Source organism: Equus caballus, chromosome 5 (genome assembly GCF_041296265.1).
Source record: "Equus caballus isolate H_3958 breed thoroughbred chromosome 5, TB-T2T, whole genome shotgun sequence".
NCBI classification, from domain to species: Eukaryota; Metazoa; Chordata; class Mammalia; order Perissodactyla; family Equidae; genus Equus; species Equus caballus.
Genome location: NC_091688.1, coordinates 81095624 through 81122667, shown reverse-complemented (window position 1 = coordinate 81122667; position 27044 = coordinate 81095624). Strand labels below are relative to the sequence as shown.

The following is a 27044-nucleotide window of genomic DNA, read 5'->3' as shown; positions in this document are numbered from 1 at the left end:
AAAATTGGTATTCTTTATTTGGTCTTTCAATGTAGTCCAATTTCCTACTTTGAAAAACAAATTCTAGGGAATAAAGAAAAGAGATTAATTTATCATTAAGACTCTGCTTAATTGAAGTCAATTCCGAACAAACTTGAATTCAATTTCTGCTCATTAAATTGAATGTGCTCTGCGTTCCTCTCTGCATTGCTTTGAGCAAGCAGCTGAGAACAAGGGACTAACATCAAAATTATTAAATTGAGGAGATTTTATTTGGTCTTCACATGCCAGAGCCGCTTTGATGAGGAGCTGTTTTGGCACTGAAAGGAAAGAAGAGCAGCTGGAGGAAAAATCAAATGAAACTAAGCCTTGGAAAATTGAAGAAAACGCAAGCTTAATAATATTTAATAATTAAATTTCCACAAACAATAGCGGCAAATGAAGTAATCTGCAAAGTCTGTGAACTCATTTGCATAATTGATGCCGGGCCCCTGTAAATGAATAATGAAGATAATAAAAGATGTTGCTAAAAATGGGCACAATAACAGCAAATTTCATCAAGCCGCGCTCTCTGATTAATCTGCTCTTGCAAATCAGCAGCGAGCGGGGAGCGCGTGATTACCCGCGCCGAGGCCGGCAGCCGGCGGCGGCGCTGCCCTTTCTCTGCGGGTCTCCGGGCGCGTCCCGCCCGCTCCCCGCGCCGCCCGCGCGCCTCTCGCCGCAGCTGCCGCTGGGGCTGCCGCGGGCGCCGCTCCGCCGGAGCGCGCCTCCACCCGCCGCCCGCGCCCGCGCCCGCGCCCGCAGCGGCGCCCTGGCCCCGGAGCGGTTTAGCCGCTGCCTTGTGTCGCGGCCGCGTGCCGGGCGATGGCCGCCCAGACCCCCGGGCCCCCGATCGCCAACCCCGGGGCTTCCCACCCGCGCCTCGGTGGAGGGAGGCCCCGGAGGCGCCATCGCTCGCGCCTGCCACCTGGACGCTGAATAAACTGGGAAACAATTAGGTGGCCGGGTGGGGAAGGTGCTGGGTGACTGCACTGCCAGGCGGCCGCGTGCCCCCGCGCTCGCAGGGGTTGGCGATTGGGGGCGGTTGGGAGTTTGTGTTTAGGGAGGAAGGTGAGAGGTGCGGGATCTGCCCACGAGGGCAGTCGCTCTCGGAGAATCGGGGAATGGCTCTGTCAGGTCGCAGGCCCTCCTCCGCCTTTATCCCCATCACGCACAAAAAGAATGGGCCTTGCAAGGGATGTTTATTATGCACTTTTAAGTGACTATTCAGAAAAGAGCAGGAGGCACAATAAAAAAGGCTTCTGCCCCACCAATTCCCTTCCCTTGAAGAAAAAAAGAAAGAGAAAGCCACCCACAAAGGTAAGCTGGGCGTTTCAGATTTTGTGGGGTTTGTTTTATTTATTTATTTTTAAAGAATCAAAATAACATTTTCCAGTTTGCGACTTACATTTTCCAGTGCGTTTTTCTCAGGGCCAACCCAAGGGGCTAATAAAATCTGAGAGCTGTTAGTCCCAAATACATTTTGTGCGGGAGTTTGTGAAAGCAACTTTTGCCGAGTGCAAACGTCAGACGATGAAACTGAAAATACTTCCAAAGTCACAGGCTCCTCTTCCAATCACAGCGCCTCACATTTCCAGCGCTCCGGGATAAAGTTGTCTGAGGAAAATAAAAGTGTTGATAAACCATGGTTCCAGATTGTTACTTATTTTACAACCCTCGGTTTGCAATCGATCATAGCTTGGGCCTAACAGGACTGACTCCGGCTTTTCATTTGTTTATAGTGTGTGCAATGTTTTATGCCTCAAATGTACCATGTCAGCTATGTAAAATAATGCAGTATTTTTGTTCGCATCCTGGATCCACTTGCACAATGGTTTTTGTTTAAAATGAAGGCGGTGATTATTTTCCATTATTACAGAATGGAAACTTCAATCCTAAACATCTGAGAAACATAGCTGAAGAATCCACTGCTGAGCTGGGAAAAGCCGAGAGAAGCTCGTGTTTACTTGATTCACAAAGTGCAATTGACTCTATTTAACTTGACCAATTTAAATCCAATCTAATAAACCACAAGCTTGCTTCCGCTTCAAAAAAGCCAACAGGCCACCCTGAGGCCCAAAGTCCATCTTTCTCAGTGCCATGATGTCAAATAAACCTGTGATGCCCTTGTTTTTGCTAAGCGAATGGCTCATATGTTGCAGTTAATTTTTCTGGTGCAACAATCACATTGTAATTTTCCATGACTCTTCTCTATAAGTACAAAGAAACCCTGGAATCATGGAATTTTGAGCCAGAGGGAACCTCTTCACTTTACATGGGAAGAAATGGAGAGAGAGAGAGAGAGAGAGAAGTGAAGTGCCTGCCCGCTCTCACACGGGCTCTACCACCTGCCTCCAGGTCTCCCTGCTCCCTAACAGGTGGTTTCTCCCCGCCTCAGCCTCTTGAAGAGATGGAAGGAAGGAAACTGGGAAAGGACTCAAGAGCAACACTTCAGGAAGCACAGGGAAACCAAGGGAATGCAGTAACAGAATTAACAGGATGTGGGAAAGGTTCGAGTGATAAATCCAGGTGGTTAAATGAGTTTCAAAGCATCAGGAGCCAGGTCATAATAGAGAAACCATGGGAAGGGCAGAGGCTGTGTAAAAAATAATCTGGGAAAATAAGGACTGTGGAGAGAAAGCAAGTGCTTTTTAAGATGTGTCAAACATAGGGTCAAAGTTAGATCAAGAGGAGAAAAGGAAAAGTCTGGGGGAATGTCTGTAGACAGGCAGAAAGAGAGTGAGTGAACTGATGTCCTAAAGATTCCTTCTGTACGGCGCTGCTGAGGAAGAGAGCGTGACGAACGGCCTCACGAGAATGAGCTAGTGCAGGGCTGAGAGACACAGGAATGGCCGCAGTCATGGTGAATTGTGGGCAGTGGTGAGAGTTTCGTCCCAGGAGCATGATGAGAATGCCAGCGCCTGACCCACATCAAGGCTGCTTCATCTGCGGCGAGATGGAGAGTGTCCTAAACCAGTCAGCCCTCAGATGAAGAAGCGTGCTGTCCAATGTCACCCAGCAGCTGGGTGCCGGGCAGAGGAAATTCAGGCTTTCTCTTCTGCATCTGCGCATGCCCACGGTCACGCCCCTTTCCTGGTTCGGATTTGGAATTGTTCAGTTAGGAAGGGCTCTGAAGAGATGCCTTTCGATTTCCTTGGGGTTAGCTGGTTCAAATCTCCCTCATGTATAAACTAAGAATGTGTTCTACAGTGTTCCTCAGCTTATTAGTTTTCCTGGAAGAAATGGATGATTCTCATTGTCACTTGAAAACATCCACATTTTGGAAATGCCTGGGCTAGCGAAGTGTAATAATAAAATTCATTTCAATTGGTCAGTCTCGAAGGTTAATTGAGCAGTTATACTTTATTCTAATTATTTCTGGCTAACATTGAAGTGATGGCAAAGTAGTAAGGATTTTTGGCCAACTCCTTGGGTTTTTTCCTCTCTGTCATTTTTTTTTTAATGACTGCCCAGTGTGGGCAAGGACCTACTACTCAAAGCAGATGACCTTGGCAGCAGTGTTTCTGAAATCCTGGGTTCTGGAATACTTTAAGGCTCTTCGTCACCTTTAAGAGCTGTCCTTATGAGGCCAGGAATCTAGCTGAGTTTGGTGTGGGTAGACAATGGGATGCTCTGGTTGCCTGGAAACCCTGGTGAACCGATGGTGACCACATCCGTTATAAACCGGGGCCTGATTCTTAGCAACTTCAAAGGTTTCTGGAGCAGCGCTAGCTGCCAGCTCTTCTTACATAGAGCAACAGGCAGAAATCGTTGGTAATCTGGCAAATGACAAACTTCATACCCTAGGATGTTTACTCTCTCTCTGTATACTGAATTTGCACACAATCTAGAGTTATTATTTCCTCACAAATAATTTCTATCTAATGAATAATGATGTCTTTGTTGTGAGCCGATAGTCCAAGTAGCAAGTTTCCCCTAGTCAGAATTATCTACAACTATTATGTGTTTTCGCACTCAAACTTTTCTTACAGAAACAAAAACTTTTATTAAAATAGTTAGAAATTATTTTAAAATTAGCATATAAAATAAAGAATGCAATATTCAAGCAGGATACCCATAAGCCATTTCAAGCATAATTTATGGTTACATAGACAATTTAAACAATTAGGGATTTTCCCCCACTGACTATTAATTCTTTTTAACGATGGTTTTTCTCTCTCTGTTCCTCCCAAGCTAAAAAGCACAAGTTATTTATCTTTCCTGGTTTGTTCACTATTTTCCAGGATTTATTTACAACCCCCTAAAAACGAGTGTTGAAACTCTTGCATCTGCCCTATTTCTGTTTACTCTACCCTTATCTCCAGCTGGAAAACCATAAGGAAAAGGAATTTAAAGAAAATTCTAAATTCATTACTCCCACTCTCTTCCTATCTCACCATATTTGACTCATCAATATGTGCTGAGCACTCACCATGAGACAGACATTGAGAAACAGGTGAACAAGTGTGGTCCCAGCCCTCCAGGAGCTTACAACCACCTGCGGACGGGGTACCTACATGTACCCAGGAAATGATTATGTAACGGAGTAAGTGCTATAAGCACTTAGCCCAGCCTCAAAACTTTGGCGTATTTTCATAAGAAGATGAAAAAAATGAGGAAAATTGTATGATAGCTTATTTCATGTTAACTTCATGATGGTCTTTTTCTAGCCATAGACATCATCTTAAAATCCCTCCTCTCCAACAGGTACTAGAAATATTCACTTATTTACAGTTCTAGTAAGCTGTTAGCAACCACAGATTTAATTCTAAATTATCCCATAGAATGTACCTTTTCACAGAGCTTGAGTTTTAAAAGAAATCCCAGACATACTTGGTTCAGCATTGACCTGTGTGACATTGACTTGTTAGAGTGCCATATATATGAGATCTATTTTAAATATGTGTATATGTACATCTAATATATACATGTTTCACTCTGGATATTAAATTACAAGTTTGGTAGTGACTTGAGGTGCCATTAAGAAATTGGTCTAAGAGACCAAATATAAAAGTTGTCAGGCAATTAGGAATTGGTGAAAGTTCTTGGACTTGACAAATGGTATTATAAACAAATATTGCTGTAGCTTGAGAAGGATGGACCAACAAATGTATGACCACTAGCCAGAAGAAACCATGGCTGGAGTGTGTCCTGACTTCAGGGGATGTAAAGAGAATGTTGGAGTGACTGCAAAGTAGAATATAGGAATCTGCATCCTCGGAGACTGTACTCTGACAAACCCGTTATATCAGATGCTATTGCTTTCACCTGTTTGTAGCAGGCCCCTACTCTACTGGCATCACTAGGTAGGAATTTGTTTTTCACTTGGCAGGAGGCAGGCCAGGGCTAGTTCAGAGGCCCTACAATTCCAGGAGAAATTCCGTTTCCTCTCTCTTCCTCTCTATCATCCTTAGCATCTACTTTTTCCCCTTATGGTGACAAGATGACCCCTTTACCTCCAGGCATCGTGTCTGTATTCCATGTAGAAAAGAAGAAGGGCAAAAGGTATGTACCAGCTGAGTTCATCCCTTTTTATAGGAAAACAATAGCTTGCTAAGGCCTCACCAAGTAGAGTCTACTTCTGTACCACTGGATAGAACTAGGTCACATGGCCTGAGCGTTAAAGAATCTGGGGAGGTGAGAAATGCTAACAGGGCACATAGCCCAGGCCCAAACAAATCCAAGGTATCTTGTTAAGGCAAAAAGGAGAAATGGACATTGGGTATAGAACCAGTGCTGATTCCGTCAGTGTTTCCAATTTTAAAAGATGTCACCTCACACACTAATGCATTCAACTACCCTGTGTTTATATACAATGTAGTACTGTTGTAAAATAAACATATCAAATCATTTTTGTATCTCAGTACTCTTTCCTTCAGTAAAGAGGTAGCATTTTTGTAAATGTATCCAGTAACTTGACCAATTTTAGAGGCTGTCAAGAAACCCAATATTACTTTATAGTAATAAAGATATATACTCTACTTCATTCTGGATCTTAATCTCACACTATGCTATATTTTTAAAGGGTTTTGTGTCCTTACTGCTGGAAGTTTATTTGCTGGCTTATAATAAATGTATGGCTAACATTCAGTAATGCTTTAATACACAAGACCGGTGTGAAGGTATTTGAGCAACCCCGGGAATTGTGGTGATCTGGGTGGTGAAAGAAGAGGAAGCGTTGGATGGGCAATATATTTCAATGATTATATATGCCTATCATTAAAAAGCATTTATTAAGCACCTATATGCACGTATCACTGTTGTCAAAGAGATGTTTTACTCCAATCAACTCTGGATTTTATTAATCCTTTTACCTATTTTTTATAAACTGTTTTTCCACTCAGCAATATCTCAACCAGAGTAGACAGAGAGGGGCAGATAAAGCTCAAACCAGTCAACCTAATCGTGTTATTAGCTATAGTTAAAAGTTTGCTGAGGGAGGAGATTGAAACTATTTGTAAAATGAGGTTTGTGTTTGTGGATTTCAGTTATCCCTGCTATTCCTAGTACCTCTTTCCATGGACAATCAAGAGTTGGATGAATCTAAAACTATTGTTTCGGAGCAAGATTTGGTTGCTATCTGTCAGAGATCATAATTAGCATCAAAAAGCATTTATTCCACCCTACTTTTTTAAAGGCATTGTACTAGCTGGTAGCAGTGGGGACATTTGGAAAAAGTAATGTTATAGCAGCCCTCTTACCACATTGCACATTTTCTTAGAAAAAGCAAGTAATGAGTACATAAGTGTATATAACCTTCAACATGATGGGAGGAAAGAATACAAGTGTTTTTTTCCTCAATAGTTAGATTCGCATTCTTAGGAGTCTGGCTGAAGGCATCAGCCAACGTGTATCATCTCATCCAGTTATCCCAAAAGGGAAGTTTGAATGTTCAATTTACACAAACGTGTTGACTTAGGTTTTGCAAATGAAGGACTTTTTTCTAAACATCTCATGCTATGCTCCACGTTAGACTCTGCTCTCAGTCTTCCTTTGATTGCAGCACAAAGAAACTTGACTCTGCCAATTACTGTGTGACCTTAGGCAAGTCACTCACTTAACCTTTCTGGGCTTCCTTTCCTTCTTCTTAAAGTGGGGGCAGCAAAATCTACTCTGCAGGGTTGTTAATGGGGGAAAAAAGGTGACTTTGAATGTAAAATCACTTTGTAAAATGTGACGTGCTATACTAATATATTATTGTTTCATTAATCCAAACATCCTATTGAGGAGTTTTTATCTGATGCTGAGCATCTGAATGACTTTGAGCTTGGAATAACTTTGATGAAGTACCACACGGTCTCAAAGACCAGCCATCGTTGGCCAGCTAATTGGAAAATCTCTGGTTTTGAAGTGAGTTCCAAGGTGGTATATAATGCACTTCTGCTTCAGCCATCCTATTTAGGATAAGCTACTTCGGAAATAGTCACAAATCATTTTCCAGGTTTGCTATAGTAAATGGGTACTCAGCCTTCAGAAAGAACAGAAAGGTAGGTAGCCATTGTCATCATTCATTCATTTAGTGTAGAGTGTTATTAATACCTATGAAATGTATCAGAAGAAACCTTTACATTTTTATATGCATTTGCCCTTTTAAGGAATGAAGTAACTAAAATTAAGATGACATTGCTGAAATGGGTGTGTCAGTCTTCACAAATTGCTACCACCCAAAATCTGGTTATCGTTTTTCCTTTATTTATTTAATTTTTATTTTGTTTTATTGAGGTAACATTGGTTTATAACATTATATAAATTTCAAGTGTACATGATTATATTTTGACTTCTGTATAGACTACATCATGTTCACCACCAAAAGTCTAGTTGCCATCCATCACCATACATATGTGCCCTTTACCCCTTTCGCCCTCCCCCTGCCCCCTTCCTCTCTGGTAACCACCAATTTGTTCTCTCTATCTATGTGTTTGTTGGTTTGTTGGTTTATCTTCTACAATGTATGAAATCATATGGTAATAGTCTCTCTCCCTCTGACTTATTTCACTTAGCATAATACCCTCAAAGTCATCCCTGTTGTCGCAAATGGCAGTATTTTTTTCTTTTTTACCACATTTTCCTTATCCATTCATCAGTTGAGGGGCATTAAGTTTGCTTCCATATCTTGGCTATTGTGATTAATACTGCAGTGAACACAGGGGTGTATGTATCTTTTCAAATTAGTGTCTTCTCCTTTATAACCTAAGTTTCAGCTTTGCTCTACTCAAAGGACTCCCAATGATGAAAATATCATGTAATTCTAGCCTAATATTTTGCATTAAATCATCCATGTGCTTTCAACTCTTTGGTTGTTGATATCACTATAAATCTTCTCTTGGGTACCCAGTTTTTATATCAAGCATTTATAAACTTCATAAACATTTGGTGGAAGATGTTTTTTATTATTATTTCTTTCTAAATTTCTGCTCAATTCTTCTGGTGATTTGTAGCAGTAGGTGCATGCTAAATAACATCAGGTATTCCACCAAAGTATTTTTTAATGCACGCTTCCAAAAATTTGTGGGTAATTTCTAAAATAGGTTCTGAGCAGAGGGTCTTAGAGAGGAAAAAGGATCATTAGTATCCCTCCTCGGCTAATTTAGCCAAGTACATTCCACAACTCTCCCAATCAGTATATTAAGCAGATGTGGTCTTTGTCCACCTAGTAAGTTGCGTTAGACCTTTCAACACTCTGCAGCCTTTTTATCACTCAGCTGCCAAGTTCCCTAGGGTAATCATAGACAGCTTGTCAATTTAATTGCAAAGAAACAGGCTTTCTTGTGACCATTCCAATTTTAGCTGCTACTTTAAATTGTACATGATAGTTCTTCCATGCTGTCTGCCCTTTAAACAGTGTGGATCTCTGCAAGCCTCTTAATGGTGATGGAAAAAGGAGGCAACGCTGAAAATCTGGCTTGCTGATAGAGACTGTAACATGCATTTTATTAAGTTGCTGCTTTAGGAGGGGAAGCTTTTCCTTAAGCCCAGTATGCTGCCATTACATCACCTAAATTATTTTTTTTCTTTTCAATCTTCCGCTTTCATGCACATTTTCCTCCTTTCTGGGTGATAGAGGATTCATAGGCCATCTGGATTCTGAAACATCTGGACACTGAATTTCTGCAGAGGAGAATCAGAGGGAAGAGACGATCAGTGGTACTGGGTGTCTCTGGAGAGATTTAAATCAACGAGGATATTTTGGTTGTCTCCCTTTTGGAAAGTTAACACAAAAAGTGAAAGGAAAAAACAGCACCTCATAGGAACCCAGTGTTTCAAGAATGCTAAGAGTATAAAAGACAGTCGGACTTTTAGATATAAATTTAGGTCACTAACTGAATACGTCTTTATATTAGATATCATTTCTAGAATTTTCCCCTATTTTTTCATTGTCATGCATTTTTGGATTTAATTTAGTTAGATATACTTTTAACAGTGCTGAATTTAGATACTGCATCATTTTTGCATAACATATTTTACCTTAAGCTATGTATAATTCAATTCAATAAAATTTTATTAATCAAGTGTTATAAGTAAAGTCATAAAACTAACATATCAAAAATGTTCATGTGTTCAGCTTGATCGAAAGACTAGATATGGGCACCACTTAGGTAAATCAAGAAGAGTTACTTTTCTAAGATATGCAGAAGAATATTAGTACAAAGAGATAAATAATGTTTCCCAGGTCAGGTGGAGTTGTAAGCTTGTGAATCCAAAAATCAAGAACCAAAATGATAACATATGTGTGTGAGAAGGTCTTGTTAGACCTTTGGAAAGTCCAGCTGCCCTCCTACAAGCTCAGCTTTATGTGTATATGCATGTGTGTGTGTGTATGTGTGTAAGTGTGTGTGTGTGTAAGGATTTGCACAGAGACAGAGGCTGCCCTGGAATGTGCAGGGGACCACCTCCTCTGGACCATGAATCTCGGTGATGTACCATATATAATCTGACTACTCAGTTCAGTACAGTCTAGTCAGGCGTGAGCACAGGGCTTATTTATCACTCTCAGCTGTTCCCCGCTAACACAGCCTGGTCCACCATCTTGACTGAACTTGAGCTGCAGAACCAGAACAAGGATGAGTCACCCAGATTGCTCAGCAAATCACCGCAGCAGGCCCTTAGACCAGTCTTAAAGCTCCTCCTTTGTGTAAAGGCACTAGACTTAGCTGTCAGGCGAGTGTGAAGAGCTGTTCAGATTCTATGATTTATTTCCCATGCTATTGCAAAATTTTATTTTTTCTTTCACTATATTTTCTCTGGTAAATATTTGGGCTGTTAATAGATTTTCTTTCCTGAAAAAATTGAAATTGCTACTCTTTAAGTACTCTTTAAGAGTACTCTTTAAGAGATATGAGTTTGAAGCAACCAGTCTTATGCGCCTTCACGCAGTTTTCTTGAAGTACGTGATGCTCTGCCGTATATAAAAACAGTTAAGACTGTCAGTTTCTTGATTTCTAGGAAACCAGAACTGCTCAAAAGAAAAAGAATCCAACAGTAAAATTTTAGTAACTACTTTTTTTTAAAATCAGGCATACCTACATTTAAAAATAATAACTCTCTGAAATAAGGGACTACAGACATATTCTCTGATTTCTGCCAGTTCATTGTGTCCTTAATTTCCTCTAACTGCGTCTTCAGCGAGCCCCACAATGAAGTACAATATTAGATGTTCACTTGTATGATATCAACCTTGTATGAAGAGAATGAATAAAAAATGAAGTTCTTAGCTGTGATCTATTTCAGATTAGCCATTTTCATTTATAAAACTGTTTATTTTACTTTGTCAGCTTGAAGGTCAATCTAACTTCAAATTGCATATTGCAGAATTTCAACAAAGATATGAGGCCCATCGCTGCTCCCTTTAAGACTAAAGGTGAAAAGCTGAGTCTTAACCGGGATATTGGGTAGAGCTTTATGAAATGGACCAGATCACATTGATATAAGACTTGCAAAGACACTTCACTTTGAAGTCAAAACATCAGCGCCTGGACAGGGTGGCAGGTGGCATCAGTATTAGCAAGTATTAATTGTGGGCATTAACCCAGGACAAGAAAACACTTGTCACACACTAAGGAAAGAATGAACAATAGCCATCATATCAGCTACCGTTTATTGAACACTTACTGTATATCAGGCATCATTCTATGCATTTTAGATTATCTCATGATGTCTCCACAATAACTCTTTGAAGTAGGTACTATTGCTATCACATTTTACAGATGAAAAAGCTGAGGGACAAGGAAGTTAAGACTCTTGGCCAAGATCACACAGCAAGTACATGAGGGAGCAAGGTTTCAAACCCAGGCAGAAAGACTCCAAAACTCATATTCTAAATGACAAGGTATGTGAATATGCAATGTAGAGGACACTACAAAGACTATAACTCAATGTGCTCAGATATTGACCTGTAATTAAAAAAAAAACCTAGCACCTCCTACAGACTCCGATAGCACTCTTAGATCATCACATCTTCCAATAATTACATATTTCACACACCCCGACTTGGTGGTAAACTTCACGTGGACAGAGACCATGTCTGTTTTGTTCACGACTGTAATGTTGGTGCCTAGCACATTACCTGTCACATTGTAGCCATTTAATCAATATTTATTGACTAAATATTCAATAAATAGATTTCTTGAATATTTACTGAAATGTGATTTCTTGTGAGGCACTGTCCATTCCTCAGGATGGTTTTAAATAAGGCCACAGAGTTTAGCAAAAAGAATGTTGCATTTGGACATAAAACTTAAGTTCTATCCTAACACTGCAACATCTCAGTTCTGAACAACAACATCCTTGGACAAGCCACTAAACCTCTGGAGTCTCGATTTTATCATCTGATCAGCAAATACAATAAAGATATGTTTCCTAAGAAAGTTTTGGGTGCTACGCAAATCCTCATTATTATAACTATGGGTTCTTCTATTTGATGACGAAATATCTAAAAAGGTAGATCCAAATAAGGAAACCAAATCCTTTTCATGGAATCCAGAGACAGGAACACAGACCAGGAAGACACAAATGCTAAATGCTCATTTCACTGAAAAGAGCTTATGTCCTCAAACTTGCCTGAATAGGCCTGGTTGCTTTTCTTGTTACATATCCCATCTTAGTACTTGTACTGAAGGAAACAGCAGTGCAGGTATGCCTCTGAGATTAAAGCATTTCTCAACTGATTCAGGTCAGCAAGCCTTCTACCCTTTAAGATAGGCTGACTATTTAAACATTTTAAAATGCACCCCAAATTCTTTGTCCAGAGTTTAACCCCCAAAGGCGTCTTCAAGCTTTTACTCAAGTCGACCTTCTCAACATTTCAGCCATGTTTCCTGAAGACACTCCCTCCTTTAGGGTGGCTTATTTGAGAAGCAGTCTTTTGTCTCCAGTAAGGAAAATAGTTTTGCTTTTTGGTTATATATTTTCTTTTTCTGAAAGGACCAAGCTCAGAAACTACTGTGAGATAAAATCATAGATGTACTATTTCATACGGAGGGAGCCCAGATTTATTTTTTCTTTGATGGGAATTTTAGCAATGCCCCCAAAATATATAGCTTTCCTAAATCAGTCAGTTACAAAAACGAAGTATGTCTGTATTTGGCAAGTGAATTTAAAAATGGATTCTCATATTGTAATAATTCCTTTTATAAGTGGAGTTGCTTATTATAAAATTTTACCATTTTGACATTATCTTACACCAATTAGAAGTCCATTCAACCTCAGCTGAAACCCACAACTTTTAAAATACTCTTTAAAACCAATTTCCATTGTAACAAAAACGATGAATAATTTTTTGTTATTAAGTATAATAATAGCTGACATATATTTTATGATCAAAAACATTGCTAATATAAAAACGGATTTTAAAATTGCAAATAAACCTTTAAAAAGTGACTTATCCAGGGGTTCTAAACTTGTGGTCCATAAATAGAATTAAGAAAGTCTTTGAATATGCATAAAAACAAAAATTATACTTTTATTTTCATAACGTCTAATTAAAATCTTGCATTTCCTTCCATTATGAATGTCAGGAACCAATCACAATAGTATTAGCAGTTACCTGTGATTTTGTCATTAACAAAAATCACAAACATTTTCAAATTATATTCAGTTACTGCAAATATTTCAAAATATCTTTTTTACCCATCACTCCATCCAAATTGTGGTAGTTCTTAGACAAACTACTAGAGCATATTGTTTAATGTGTTAATAAAGAAACTCACATTTCTTGATCACAATGTTTCAAAATTTTGCTAACTGCCCTTCCATACAATTGGTTTCCTTTGAAACCCTATGTAATTTACCTTATGCATTTAAAAACCTTACACTCACACCCTAATCCTTGGAACCTGTGAATGTTACCTTAAATGGCAAAAGGTCTTTACAGATGTGATTAAGTTAATGATCTTGAGGTGGACAGATTATCCTGGATTATCCCAGTGGGTGCTAAATGTTATTACAAGTGTCCCTGTGTGAGGGAGGTAGAGGGAGATTTGACGACAGAAGAGAAGACGCCCACATGACAACAGAAGCACAGATTGGAGAGGTGACCTTGAAGATGGAGGAAGTGGCCACAGAAAATGAAACAGGCAAGAAATAGATAGTCCTTTGGAGTCTGCAGAGAGTGGATGGCCTGCCAATACCTAGTTTTGGCCCAGGGCAACCAATTTTGGACTTCTTGATCCCAGAACTGTAAGATCATAAATTTGTGTTGGTTTAAGCCACAAAATAAATAAATACATAAATAAAAATAATAAATAAAAACTTTATTCTGAGAGGGAGTCCACAGGCTTTACCAAACTATGAAAGGGGTCCTTGACACCAAAAAGCATTATGAATATCTATCTAAAAACCATATTAAACAGTTTAGAGTATGCTATGGACTGAATTGTGTCCCCTCAAAATTCGTATGCAGAAACCCTACCCCCCAATGTGACTATATTTGGAGATGGGGCCTTTATGGAAGTATTTAAGGCTAAACGATGCCATAAGGGTGGAGCTCCGACCCAATCGTGTTAGTGTCCTTATAAGAAGAGACACCAGAGCTGGCCCACTCTCTCTCCTAGTGAGGACACAGCAAGATGGCGGCCATCTGCAAACCGGGAAGAGAGCTCTCACCAGAACCTGACCATGCTGGCCTAATTTTGGACTTTTAGCCCCCAGAACTGTGAGAAAATAAATTTCTGTTGTTGAAGCCCCCTGATCTGTGATATTTCGTTGTAGTAGCCCAGGCTGACTGATACAGAGCAATTCTAGCTTTTTCCTTTTCAAAGGCTTTCTTGCTACTTCCTTTAGTGGCAAATCTGGATACTATCTGGGACTTTGCTGTACTCCTTTGTCAGGATTCAAGACCTAGACCCACTTTTAAGCCCAAAGTCCTGTGAGTTGTTACTTAAATAAACATCATAAAAAGGAAACAACGTATTAGACAATAATAAACAACATTTAAATACAGTTGTCATTTGTTTCAGAAGTAGGTGGCAGTTGCTGCTGCTGCTATCAGATTCTATTTCCATGAGCAACATTGTTTTCACAAGTCCTCTGTGATCAACTCCCTCTGAGACACTCAGCGGCTCCTGGTACACACAGTGACTTTGCAGGCCCTGCCCCACAGGGAACACCACAATTCACCCAATTAGGCAACTAGGTGTCCTGAATTTTTGTTAAGGACCATATTCCTACATCAGCACTCATAACCTCCTTCAAGAAACACACGGTACCATTTCTGGTTAACCTTAAAACAATCACATTAAAATAAAGAGGACTGTCAGTGGAGCAATTTTATAAATAGCTAAAATTAAACAGAGCAAGACTTGCAGTGCTAATGCATAAGCAAAGAACTGCCTGCCTGCATTTCATCGAGAATTCCTGATAGCAAACTGCAGTACGTTTATTATACATTAATTCAACACAGCACTCAAAATGAATTTATGCCCTGGCTGAAGGGTGCAATATGGAAACTAAATATTATTTATTATCTTAATATTAGTAACCATACTAAAAAAAATTGTGTTAACAATTCAGAGTGTTTAAAAAACTAAGGATACCACAACTCTCTTTACCAACCAACGGCTTCTGCCTTAATTTATGCAAGTGTAGCCTATAGCTAAAATCTTTGTATATTTGTTTCCCCATGGTATTAGTGCTCAAAAATAGGACACTCTTTCAAGGGCACCTTATAAACACAGAACTATAATTTATTTGGCAAATTAAAGCTCATATAAAATGTGCACACAGAGGTACAGATTAACATATTTAATTTCAATATTACCTGCAAACCTATTTTTTCCCATACACTGTTCTAATTAGTCATATAAAATCGTGTCTGCGTATTATAAGCAATTATTTTAGTGGAAATAGACACTGGATCTGAATTAAATATACTGTAAAAAAGATAACGCTTTTATGGAAATTAATATATCCATTTGTATCCAGAAAAATGTGTTCTAGTTAAATGGCATGAGAATGTTAAGCATTCAAAACCTGATTGCGGTAAAAGTTGAGATTTTTATGATTTAATAATACAGAATAATATGCAATCTTGGTAATACACCAGTATTTATATTTTGATGCTATTTCCAAGTTTCCGAATCCCCAGTAACCATTAGAGTCACTTTATGCAGGAGGATTTTTCCTATTATGAATATTCACTCCCCCTACAGTTGAATGTGCAAATTGTTTGTGAACATTCTATTTAGCAAATGATTCTTTTCCTATTAAGCCTATACTGGGAATGATAGTGGGGTACGTATCAAGCTTACATTGCATTAAAATAGTTGCAAATAGATGCTGATAAAAGATTATGCCTGTAAGTAAACGGAAGCTATAACTTAAGTGGCAGGATTATTAGGCTTTCTAAAAGTTGTAAACTGACATAAAGGCTTCGCCACTTAAGGATTTTTGGAAAGAACAGAATTAAATTGAAGACACTTGACCCAGCACAGGGCATGTGACGGGATGATCTAGTACCTCAGACTGGAAGCTTCTCATTCTTAGGTCTCAGCTCAGATGTCACCTCCTCAGAGAAATCTTCCCAAACTCCTTATCTCAGAAGGCTCCCCAGCCCCAGCCCAGTCTAGTACTTTCACCTCCCCACCTGATGTGTTACTTTCACAGGACAAATCAGATTTGTTCATTTCCTTGTTTATTATGTGTCTTCCCTACTAGAGTAAACTCTGTAAGGATAGGGACCAATCAAGCATTTAGCACTGTTCCTGGCACAAACAAGGAGCTCAATTACCATTTTCTGATTGAATGAAGGAGCTAATGTGATATTTCTTTAAGACATTTCTCTAAGATTATTTAGGATTTGGTTGTCAAGAAATCTTAGATTTATTAAAAGGTTTTTAGGATATTCCCTTGGATTCAGGATTAGCTGTCCATTCTATTCACAAAAACATGGGGCTAGAAAAATCGCGTCCTTCCCCTCTTGTGTACCTTCCCAAGCAGACGAGAATCTGCCTTGTAGATTTAAATGTATGTTGTGTGAGGAGAGCCCACACAACTCCCTGAATGACACGTCATTGTTTTTGCGGCTACCCGTCATGGCCCCAGGTAACTCTTCCTGCAAAATACTGCAAACGTCCACATATCACTTCTTCTAACCCTCATTTTCGCTAACTCTCATCACTCCGGGCCTCCTGGAATGGTTTCCTAGTTTGGGGCAATTAGAATCATTAAGTCCAACCAGCAAAACCCACTAAGATTCACCATGGTTACTCGTTTAAACATTGTCAACCTCTGGTCTGTCCATCTTCTAAAGACTTTCAGAAAAGACAAGCCCACAAAACTCATTGCAATGTATTATAATGTCAAAAAAGTGTTCCTCCTGCCTCTCCAAAATCCTTGGTAGAGGCTTTCTTTTTGGAGTCTCAGGGTAGATAAAAAACAGCTTGTCACCACTCATTAACCATGACCTGTTCTAACATTGTAACAGAGGACCTGATATTGTATAACATTGGATCTAACGTTATATAAGGGGACCAGCTCCTGGTCTTTTCCCTATCACTCATTATTTTACATGCCTGGTTCTGTTCTTCTTTCCAATTTGAAATGACTTTCACAACTCAATCTGAGGGCCACACCACCAGGAACACCATACCCGGTTTCTGTTATTCCTCTCTAGCTTTTGTGGTTTTCAATTTTTTTCTTTAATAAAATGAGTGTAATGTTAAATATTATTCACAATCTTACCTTGTTTTGCTTTAAATTGTAGCGTCAAAAGCCTGTTTTGCAACTTTGTCATTCATCCTGCTTTCTCCCATGACTTCTACGTACATTTTAAGCAGAAACTTCTGTTACACTGTTCTTGAAACACTTCATTATTAACTTCTTTCTAGCTAAAGGATTTTAATCCTTTGTTTCATAGTCTTTTTCTTCTTAGCTTTTTTTTTTTTCTGGTGAGGAAGATTGTCCCTAAGGTAACATCTGTTGCCAATCTCCCTCTTTTTCCTTCAGGAAGATTGTCCTTGAGCTAACATCTGTGCCAATCTTCCTCTATTTTTGTATGCAGGATGCTGCCACAGCATGGCTTGACGAGCGGTATGTACATCTGTATCTGGGATCCAAACCCTCGAACCCTGGGCCACCAAAGCAGAGCATGCAAACTTAACCACTGCGCCACCGGGTGTACTTTTCTTAGCATTTTTGAATGGCTTCCCATTGCTCATAAATTCAAAATCCTCACATGGCCTGCAGCCCCTGGCTTAATCTGGCCCTCCCTTCCTCTTCAACCTCATTTCATGTCACCCGCCCCCAGCTCCACACACAAAGTTCTTGCCACGCTCACCCGTGTTCTTTAGCAAGCACACCAGGTCCAGTCCGGCTCCGGGTCACCTGCTCGTGCCATCATTCCGCCCTGGCTCTCTTCACCCAACCTCTCCTCCCTTTTCCAGGCTAACTCCTTCCTACTCATCCTTCAAGTCTCCTTGAAAGTGCCACTTTCTGCAGGAGGCTCACCCTGACCACCTCATACCTCAGAGTCCCAGGAGATTTTCTTTCACAGCACTTTCTCTTATTTCTCTAAGTATGTGTTTAACACTCGTGGCATGAAGAGAGGCTGGGTCCTTGGTGCTCTCATCTCTCTCCACCCTCACTGGTTTGGCAGTGCCACCCATCTCAGGGCTTTAAATATCATTAACATACTGACAATTCCCAAATGCATATATCCATTCCAGATTTCTCTCCTAAATGCCAGATTCATATGTCTAATTTTCTGCTTGACAGTTGACCTAAATATACTTATAGACATATCAGACATCACACGTCCACCTCTGAATTCCCACCTTCCCCCCAAAACCTGCTCTACCTGCAGCCTTTCCCCCATTTCAGGTGACAGCACCTCCATTCTTCCAGGTGCTCAGGCCAAAGAACCCTGGAGTCCTTCTTCACATGTCTTTCTCTCTTACCCTCCTCCAATCTTTCAGGGAATCCTATTAGGGATTCCTTCAAAATATGCTCAAATTTTGTCCATTTCTCACCACACCCCACTCCTGGATCACTGCCTGAGCCTCTTACAGGGCTTCCTGATACGTTTGTCCTTCACACTGTATCTCAACACAACAGCTAGGTGGAACTTTTAAAACCCAAGTGAGATTGTATCACTCATCTGCTGAAAATCCTTCAATGGCTCCCCATTTCCCTTGAAGGAAGAACCACAGACCTTACAATGATTTGCGTTGTCTGTCTGACTCTCTTCTTCACTCTGCTCCAACCACAGCAGCCACGCTCCTGCCTTAGGATCTTCGTATTGACAGGTCTCTTGTCTTAGAACGCCCTTCACTCAAATATCCCCATGGATAATCCCTCACCTCTTTCAAAGCTTTTCTTTTTCTTTTCTATATCAATTAGCACCTTCTACCTTCATATGTAATCTACTCACTTTTTGCAACTATTATTTATTGTCCATACTCCTTACCAGAGTGTCAGCTCTATGAGCTCAGGGACTTTATTCACTGATATATCCCAAGTAGCTGAAATATAGTGGGTTCTCAACTATTTATGAGATGAATGTAAAGGAGCCTCCTATACAAACTTCAGTTTACAAGTGTTTACAAGGTTGTTTTAAGGATAAATGAAAAAATATGTGTGAAAGTGCTTTGTAGGCTAAAGTCCCCATTGATGAAGACCCCAATCTTTATTCCTTCCACAGAAATCACCGTTGTTATCAGCGGCGTATTTTTTTCACTTAATCTATGTATATATGATCACAAAAAATATATTATTTAATATGAGCTTCTTTTCTTAAAATAGTGAACAGCATCATAACATTGAAAAGCGAAAACCCTTCACAAGACAAAGTTCTTTATGTGAGTGAGATTATTGTTACTTGGGAGTAGGGATTAAGGGACTCTCAAAACAAGTGATGAATTATGTATTTTGCAGTAACTCTGTACTTTTACTCCAGCATGACCCTTGAATATCCTCTTCTGAAAATGGAGTGCTGTATGAAAACAGAAATAAATGCAATTTCCTTAAGGTTGAGGCAAAGATCGAGGAGATAAAATTCACTTTTCTAAGAGATAGTCTATTTGGGTTGCCATTCTCCTTGTGTTCTGAGGCATTCTGATGGGATTTATATTCAATTTCTGAAAAAATGTTGAGAATTTCAGACTCAAAAACATCACAAAACAGGATATTTTCTCAATCATCTAGATGTTTAATCTTATATCTACTTCTAAGTTTTGATTTCAAAGTTGATGTAAATTATAATTTATTGCTATTTTATTTCTAAAACATTTGACTATTTTTAAACCACCTAACATGAATATTTCATCTTTATTATCCATATATAATAACCATATATCACTAATTTCAACATTTTCTTGAATGTAAACGTTAATTGGTTCTTTTGAAATGTTTTTTCCCTACTGAATGCAGCTTAGTTACCTTAAAAGTAGATTCTGCCACGTTCTCTTTTAAAGACCTTGTCTTGTTATTTGTTTTGGTAACTTTGCCAATTTTTATATAATTTTTGCAGTCTCCATCAATATTTTTAAATTAATTATGATTTCTAAACAAATTAAAATAGACCTATAATAGGTTCATTGTAGTTTAACCCAATAAATCTACCGAGGAAAACTGAAAGGTTGGGTCAGTGAAGCCATGCTGGAGTATCATTGCCAATTTAGCTATCAAAAGTAATCCATTATGATACAGTTTATTACAAAGTACATTTAACACATTAATTATTCATCCACAGTGCAAAGCTTTTACCAAAAGCCTGTTCTTGGTTGCTTTGTTTTCCTAAATAGTTAGACGCCACAATTTTGTAATCTAAGATTAGCATTTGGCGCCTTAATCAAATTCCCAAAGTTCTGTAATGTCTCTTTTTATTGCCAGCAAATCCAGATGGAAGTGGCTTTTTAGTGTTGTTATTAAGCGTTAGTTTATTAATGTTATCTATTAAGCCCAAGCTGCACATTGCCCATTTAAGAACTTACAGAATCATACTTGATAAATGTACCACGCGAGTCCAAAAGGTTTAAGAACAAAATGAAGACTTTAGTATATAAATTAAAGCACTTTGTGTGGTGCTTAAAAAGCATCTTGGACAGAGAGTTCTGACTCATTAATTATAGATTAAAGCAGAGCCTCTCATCAATAAAATTTTTTAAAATATAGGCACAAGTTCCCAAAATGGACTTTAACTCAAACTCGAAGAGGAGGAGAGAAATGAAGCCAGTCAGAAAAATATTAGCTCCTCATGTGGGAGAGAGGGTGGGAGATGGATGGGGCCCTGCGTCAGGGAGCAAATGTAAGCTGAGCTGTAGGAATCACCTGCTGTTATAGAACATTTCTCCACGAGAAGACTAACATAAAATTAATGGTGCCGACTCCTACTGAGTTGTCCAGAAAATCACTTTCACAGAGGTATGTACGTACTCTCCAACTGTTGATTCTTTCATTAAAGACCCCCAAAAAGTCACCCTGCTCACATTTCCAAAACTTCACTCATATGCTAAGGAAAAAATGAAATCATCTGTAGATGGAAGATTGAAAATGTTTTATGTCCCCAAACTTCTCCTAATATTATTTCCGTGAACAATTTTGCTTTAAAAATCGAGTTATTCATTTAAAAAGCTAAAAAATATATAGTGGCCATTATTGTTGCAGAGGTTCTAGAACAAAGGCCTAAGAGATGCACTGACTATAAAATCAGACTCGTCTGGGGCTCCATCTGATGGGCAGGGAGACTGGAGATCAACCTTGTCACCCCTCCGCCCCCGAAATGAAGGCTGTGAGCTCAGTGGAGAAGAGGACAGTGTGGATGGAGGGTCAAGGAGGCACAGGGGTCAGGCTAAGTTCCAGCTCTAGGACATGGCCTAGAGAAGAGGAGGGTTTTAGAACAGCATGGTGAAGACTGGCAGGATGGTCCTCACCCTGCACCCCAGCCCTTCCCCTGGGTCCAAAGCCAAAATCACAGATACAAGAACCCTGTCATGAAGAGCACATAGAACAAAGCCCTGCATCTGAAAGTCTCTGGTAGACACAGAGCACACAAGCCGAATGTGCTCTGGGGCCTAGTACCGGGCCGATAGGGGAGAGGAAGGCACACCTCTACTTCAACGGGGCCAAGGAGCTGGCATGGGCGCACAGCTACGGCAACATCTCAGGTGATGGTGCTGTCATTCCTAAGCCTAGCAACCTGGTTTGGGAGAAGGGAGAGATAATGTCATAACATTGAAGTACAGGAGATCCTCTTCCTTTACCCATACCCCTACCCAAGGACTTCCTTCAATAATCAGAGAGGATTTGGGGCAGGAGGGCACAGATTAAACTGAAATTTACCATGACTCTTCTCGGGACCCTATTACATACCCTTGACTGTGTGACACAGAACATTCACATTGCATCCTCTCCTTCTCTTCTGGAACATGTAACATCCTTTAGTGGCACCTAATGGAGCATTTAACCTGAAATGTGGAGTCCAAGCAAAACCCCCATCATTAAACCAACAGGCTGCCCTCAGAAATTCCATGCTCAGGAGGTAAGAAAAAGGCTGGCCAACAGAGTAAATTATTCTCCTCCAGTGTTTTCCCCCAGTTAGATAAACCTAATAGGTGGAAGTCAAGTAGAATAATTAGCCATTTAGTGGCCTCTCTTACTCATTGATTTGTACAAGCTCTTTACATCTTCTGCTAAGAAATCCATATGCAGCTGCTTGCCTGCCTCTATGCAGCACTGCTGAGCGTGGCCCTACAGCAAGTCATTTGCTTAAACTATAGTCATAATAAAGGGCTGGGATGACCAGATTCTGAATCTGTCGCCATCCTTTGCTTCTCCATTTTCCAGTCTTTGCTACTTATTGATAGTTTTTAGGTGAAAGAGTAAGAATTTGTTACTTTACTTGCACTTTGTCAGCAGGATTCACCCCCAAAGTTTTAGATCAAAATAGCCCTGGGCAGCTGTGGGTGACCTCTCTGGCCATCAAAGAGTAAAGCTTGGCCCTCTCTTTTTACTGTAAAGGAGCTCAAGATATGACAGGTGAACCAATGCCTCACCATAAAGTGCCAGGGGAGTGACAGAAAGAGTGACAGACAAATTAAAGAGTAAGTTCTGTTTAGCAATTTTGGGTGACAGCACTTAAAATTTCTAGCTCTAGGATTGTTTAGGAATGACAGTATGCAGCTGAGAAAGGCAGCCCACCCGTTATGAAAAGAAAGTTGTGTGAGAACTTAGAAAAAGCCGTCCTCAAAATGGGAAAAAATTCCTTACATATGTTATTTAAAGAGTAACCCATTAACCTTTTACACACTCTTCAAATTGTCTATTGCCACATTTCCCCATTAGCTCCATGTTTGAATCAAGGTTTTCAGACAGATTTTGTTTCACTACCCCATAGAAATGTCATTAGAAATTGAATTTAGTGTACATTCATGGTTGCCGTAGTTGTTTAGTTGTCATTTTTCCAGGCAATGGACTGTGCTATACAAACATCAGCTTCCGCCCAGGGAAAGGCATCAAGATGAAGCCTCCCCTTGATAAGGTGTTTTCTGCATGTGATAACAAATGGCACCCAAACTTGCATTGATGTCACTGGGGACAGTAATCACTTATTGAGTGCCTATTGTATACTAGAAATTTCGCTAAGTATTTTGTGCTCATCATCTGTCTCTGACATATATAACGGATACTCAACAAATGTGTGCTGGCAGGAAAGAGGAAGGAAGAAGAAAGGAGAGAGGAAAGGCGGGAAGGAAGAAAGTTTCCTTATAGTTTATAACTTTTACTGAACATTTACTTTTTTGCAGATCATTTTCAGAACTTGAAAAACAAGTTGTTGTGCAGGTAGAAACGTTCTTTTTTTCCACTGGGATTTAGTGAAGCAGGTCCCACAGCTGCCCAGAAACATGCGCAAATGGCCTTTGGATTGTGCCTTGACAGCCTCTAGTGAGGAATAACTCTGCTGCCAGCAACTAAGACTAACAGCTCCAAAGTAAAGAAGTAAACAACACTGAGTTTTCCTCGCTCCAAAGAAAGCCTGAGAGGACTCCGTTGCCATCAGCTCCTGGCTTCCCCTTTGCTTTTTTCACTCTGAAGATTTGCAGTCAGGAGGCACCTGCTCAGAACAGAGATTACTCGCATACGGGATCAACAGAAGAGAGTGCAAAGGTCCAGGCCAGGAGCCAGCTGTCATCTAAAGAGGGACTTCAGCTGCAAAGCCTGTCCAAACATCCATCACAAACAGGTTTTGGAAGTTTTTATATGGGTTTGAGCCAGGTTTTTACCTTATCCATATCCCAAAAAGATGATCCATCCCCGTGCCAGAAACTTTCAAATAATAATAAAAATTATTTGATTATAAGAAAGAAAGGGAAAAGAAAATGACCAGGCCTCAAACAGAGAATGACTCAAACAGAGCCTGAGCAGTTGGGAGGAGTCTCCCCGTTGGAGAATCTACACCATATTACAGACTGAATTTCAACAAGCTATTTGGGATGATTTCGTGACTAAGCATGAAGCTGGAATTATACTGCCTCCTTGGTCAAAGTGCTGTGGACACTTTCCCTTCATTATTTCAGGTTTTTTTCTATGCTGGCACTTTATTCAAGCTCACAAAATAACTGTACTTTGTAAACCACAAAAGAAAATGTACGCCCTTTTATTTCTATTGTGTTGGGAGGATTTGGTGGGGGGTGTTAATGTTAACTGTTATTGATCATGTTATCATTATTATTACCAACTTTAACCTAGTCTTCCATATCCATATATTTTGCATATGCAAAACAACAAAAGCAAATAGCCATTTGAATGTAATTTGGGTTTCTTCCTTTGTTCTCAATCTGGTATGATTCCAACTAGTTTCAACTCACCTCCTAACCCATTGCCTGAACTTTCATTTGCTGCTGATTCCTATCCTTTGGGGTTTGATATTGGAGAAAAAAACATAACTATCTTAGGAAATGTAGAAAAAAGTATTTAATACTCATTTAAAGTTTAATTCACCCACAAGTAAAATACACAACTATGTACTGGGAGGATTTGGGCAGAAAAAAAGAAGAAGATTGGCAACAGTTGTTAGCTCAGGTGTTAATCTTCAAAAAAAAAGAAGTGCAGGGTTAGATTTTGCCTTTAAAGAAGAAATTTAATTTTAAAAACACTTTAAAACTTATGACTAGAAATAAACTTTCTTAACCTGAGAAATGACATCAACGTAAACCAAGAGCAGTCATCATATTTAATGATAAAATTATGAAATAATCCCCATTTAAATCACAAACAAAACAAGATGCCCACTATCCTACTATTACTGCTTCTGGTCGATATTCTCCTGGAGGTCTTACAATAATAAGGTATGAAAGTAAAATAAAATATGTAGAAATTAGTAAAGACAAAGTTGCCTTTTCCATACAATGAGATTACCTATAGCTTATATTCAAGATAATACAGGCAAACTATTGAAACCAATAACAGAGTTCAGCAAAGTCATTGGATAAAAGTAATTCGACTGGTTAACACATATTGAATTCTCACTGTGGGTCAGGCACATTTCTAGGTACTTTCTGTATGTTATTAACTAATAATATTAACTAATCTAATATTCACAATAGCCCCTTGAGAATGATACGATGACTATTTCCAAAAAAAAAAACTAATGTATAGAAAGGTAAAATAACTTAGTGTTATAGGTTGAATTGTGTTCCCCGAAAGATATGTTGAGGCCCTAAGCCCTGGTACCTGTGAATACAACCTTATTGAAAATCAGATCTCTGCAGATGTAATCAAGTTAAGAGGAGGTCGTTAGGGTGGGCCCTAATCCAATATGACTGATGCCCTTATAAGAAGACAGAAATTCGGACAGAGACACACACAGGGAGAATCCCATGTGACAACATAGTCGGAGATTGGAGTTATGCAACTACAACCCAAGGAATGCCAAGGATTGCTGGCAGCCATCAGGAGGTGCCAACACCTGATTTCAGACTTTTAGCCTCTAGAACTGCAAGACAATAAATTTCTGTTGTTTCAAGCCACCCAGTTTATGGTACTTTGTTAGGGCAGCCCCAGAAAACTAATAAACTTGCCAAGGATCACACAGCTAGTAAAATGACAAAGATGGGACATAAGATCAGCATCCCAAAATACTCTACATCAGTAAAAACAAGTCAGAAAATGTAACGCAAAAACAGATACTATTCACAATTACATACACTTCAAGGTACCTTAAAGCAAATATAATACAAAATGTTCAGGATAAAATTGATTCTCATTATTTGTCATAATTATGTTCTATAAAGTTGCCACAAACACTCAGGTAGCAAATACTGAGCCATTGCTCCAAGGAGAAATACAGGGTTAGGGTCCTGCCAGTATCTGTGACATTTTCACCAACTCATCAATATATAACCTTGTGTCATGTGTGTTTCTGTTTAAAAAAAACCTCATTTAATATAGATTGCTGATTTATTCACACTAAACTCACAGCCAACAGCACTATAACTCACGCCTGAACAAAGCTTATCTAACACAAGTATTTTCTTCTGTAAGGCACAGCACAGCCTACCTGCACTTAGGAACACTGGATAGTCCTTCATCACCATGCTTGGAGGCCATTTTAAATAATAAAATCAACCAAAAAAAAGCACAAAAATGTGAAAAACATGGCACTAAATGAACTGTGAAAAGGACACGTCCGTTTACAATATGAGAATTGCAACAAGAAGGCAAAACCTCACCTGTTGGAACTCAGCCAGGAACATCAATGTATGTCTGGCAACTCAAATTTTTCACCACTCTACACGTGTTCATGAGTTTCCAAAAAACCACAGTGAGTATTGACTTGGGGGTTACAAATAAATTTTAGGATGTAGGTAAATTCACAAATATGCAATCCATGAATTATGATCACCAACTGTATTTATGGATAAAATTATAAAACCTTATGAAAAGACAAAAAAAGACCTAAATAAGTGGAGATGGAAGATGGTCATGAATAGAAAGACAAAATTATAAAGATGTTAATTTTACCAAAAATTAATTCCATCAAAATCCCAAAGAGTATTTTTGAGGAACTTGAAAAACTGATCCTATAATTTAAAGGGAAGAGTAAAGAACCAAGAATCGTTGAAATAATTTCGAAAAATAAGGTGTAGAGACTTATTCTGCAATATATTAGAATTTAGAATAAAGTTATATAAATTAAGATAGCAACATTTTGACATAAGGCTAGACAAATAGAAGAGAGGAATAGAAAAAAGAGACCAGAATTGACCCACACATATATAGAAATGTTCTTACGTCTGAGATGGAGTTACAAATCAGAGGAGAAAGATTAACTCTTCAGAAAACATAGTTAAGAACAGTAAGTTGTCCAGGTAGAAAAAAAAGATAGATCCCTACTTCACATCATATCAAAAATAAATTGAGAGACAGTGTCAAGATGGTGGCATAGGCAGACTCTGCCTCCTCCTATGGACATAACAAATTTACCGCTACACTTGGAACAATTACCCATAAGAGATAATGAAAACTAGATAAAAAGAATCCCCACAACAAGGGAGAGTGCTGACTGAGGTGGAAGAGGCAGAAATTTGGGGGCCAGC

General features: G+C 39.2%; 1 long non-coding RNA gene across 1 annotated transcript in view; it reads left to right on the top strand.

Moving 5' to 3' along the window:
- Positions 1 to 842: 842 nt before the first annotated feature.
- Positions 843 to 27044, top strand: part of LOC111773595 (uncharacterized) — a 69505-nt gene continuing 43303 nt past the window's right edge. The window contains exon 1 of the long non-coding RNA XR_002808236.2: positions 843 to 1338. This is a non-coding gene — a long non-coding RNA (uncharacterized lncRNA). The remainder of the gene's footprint in view (positions 1339 to 27044) is intronic.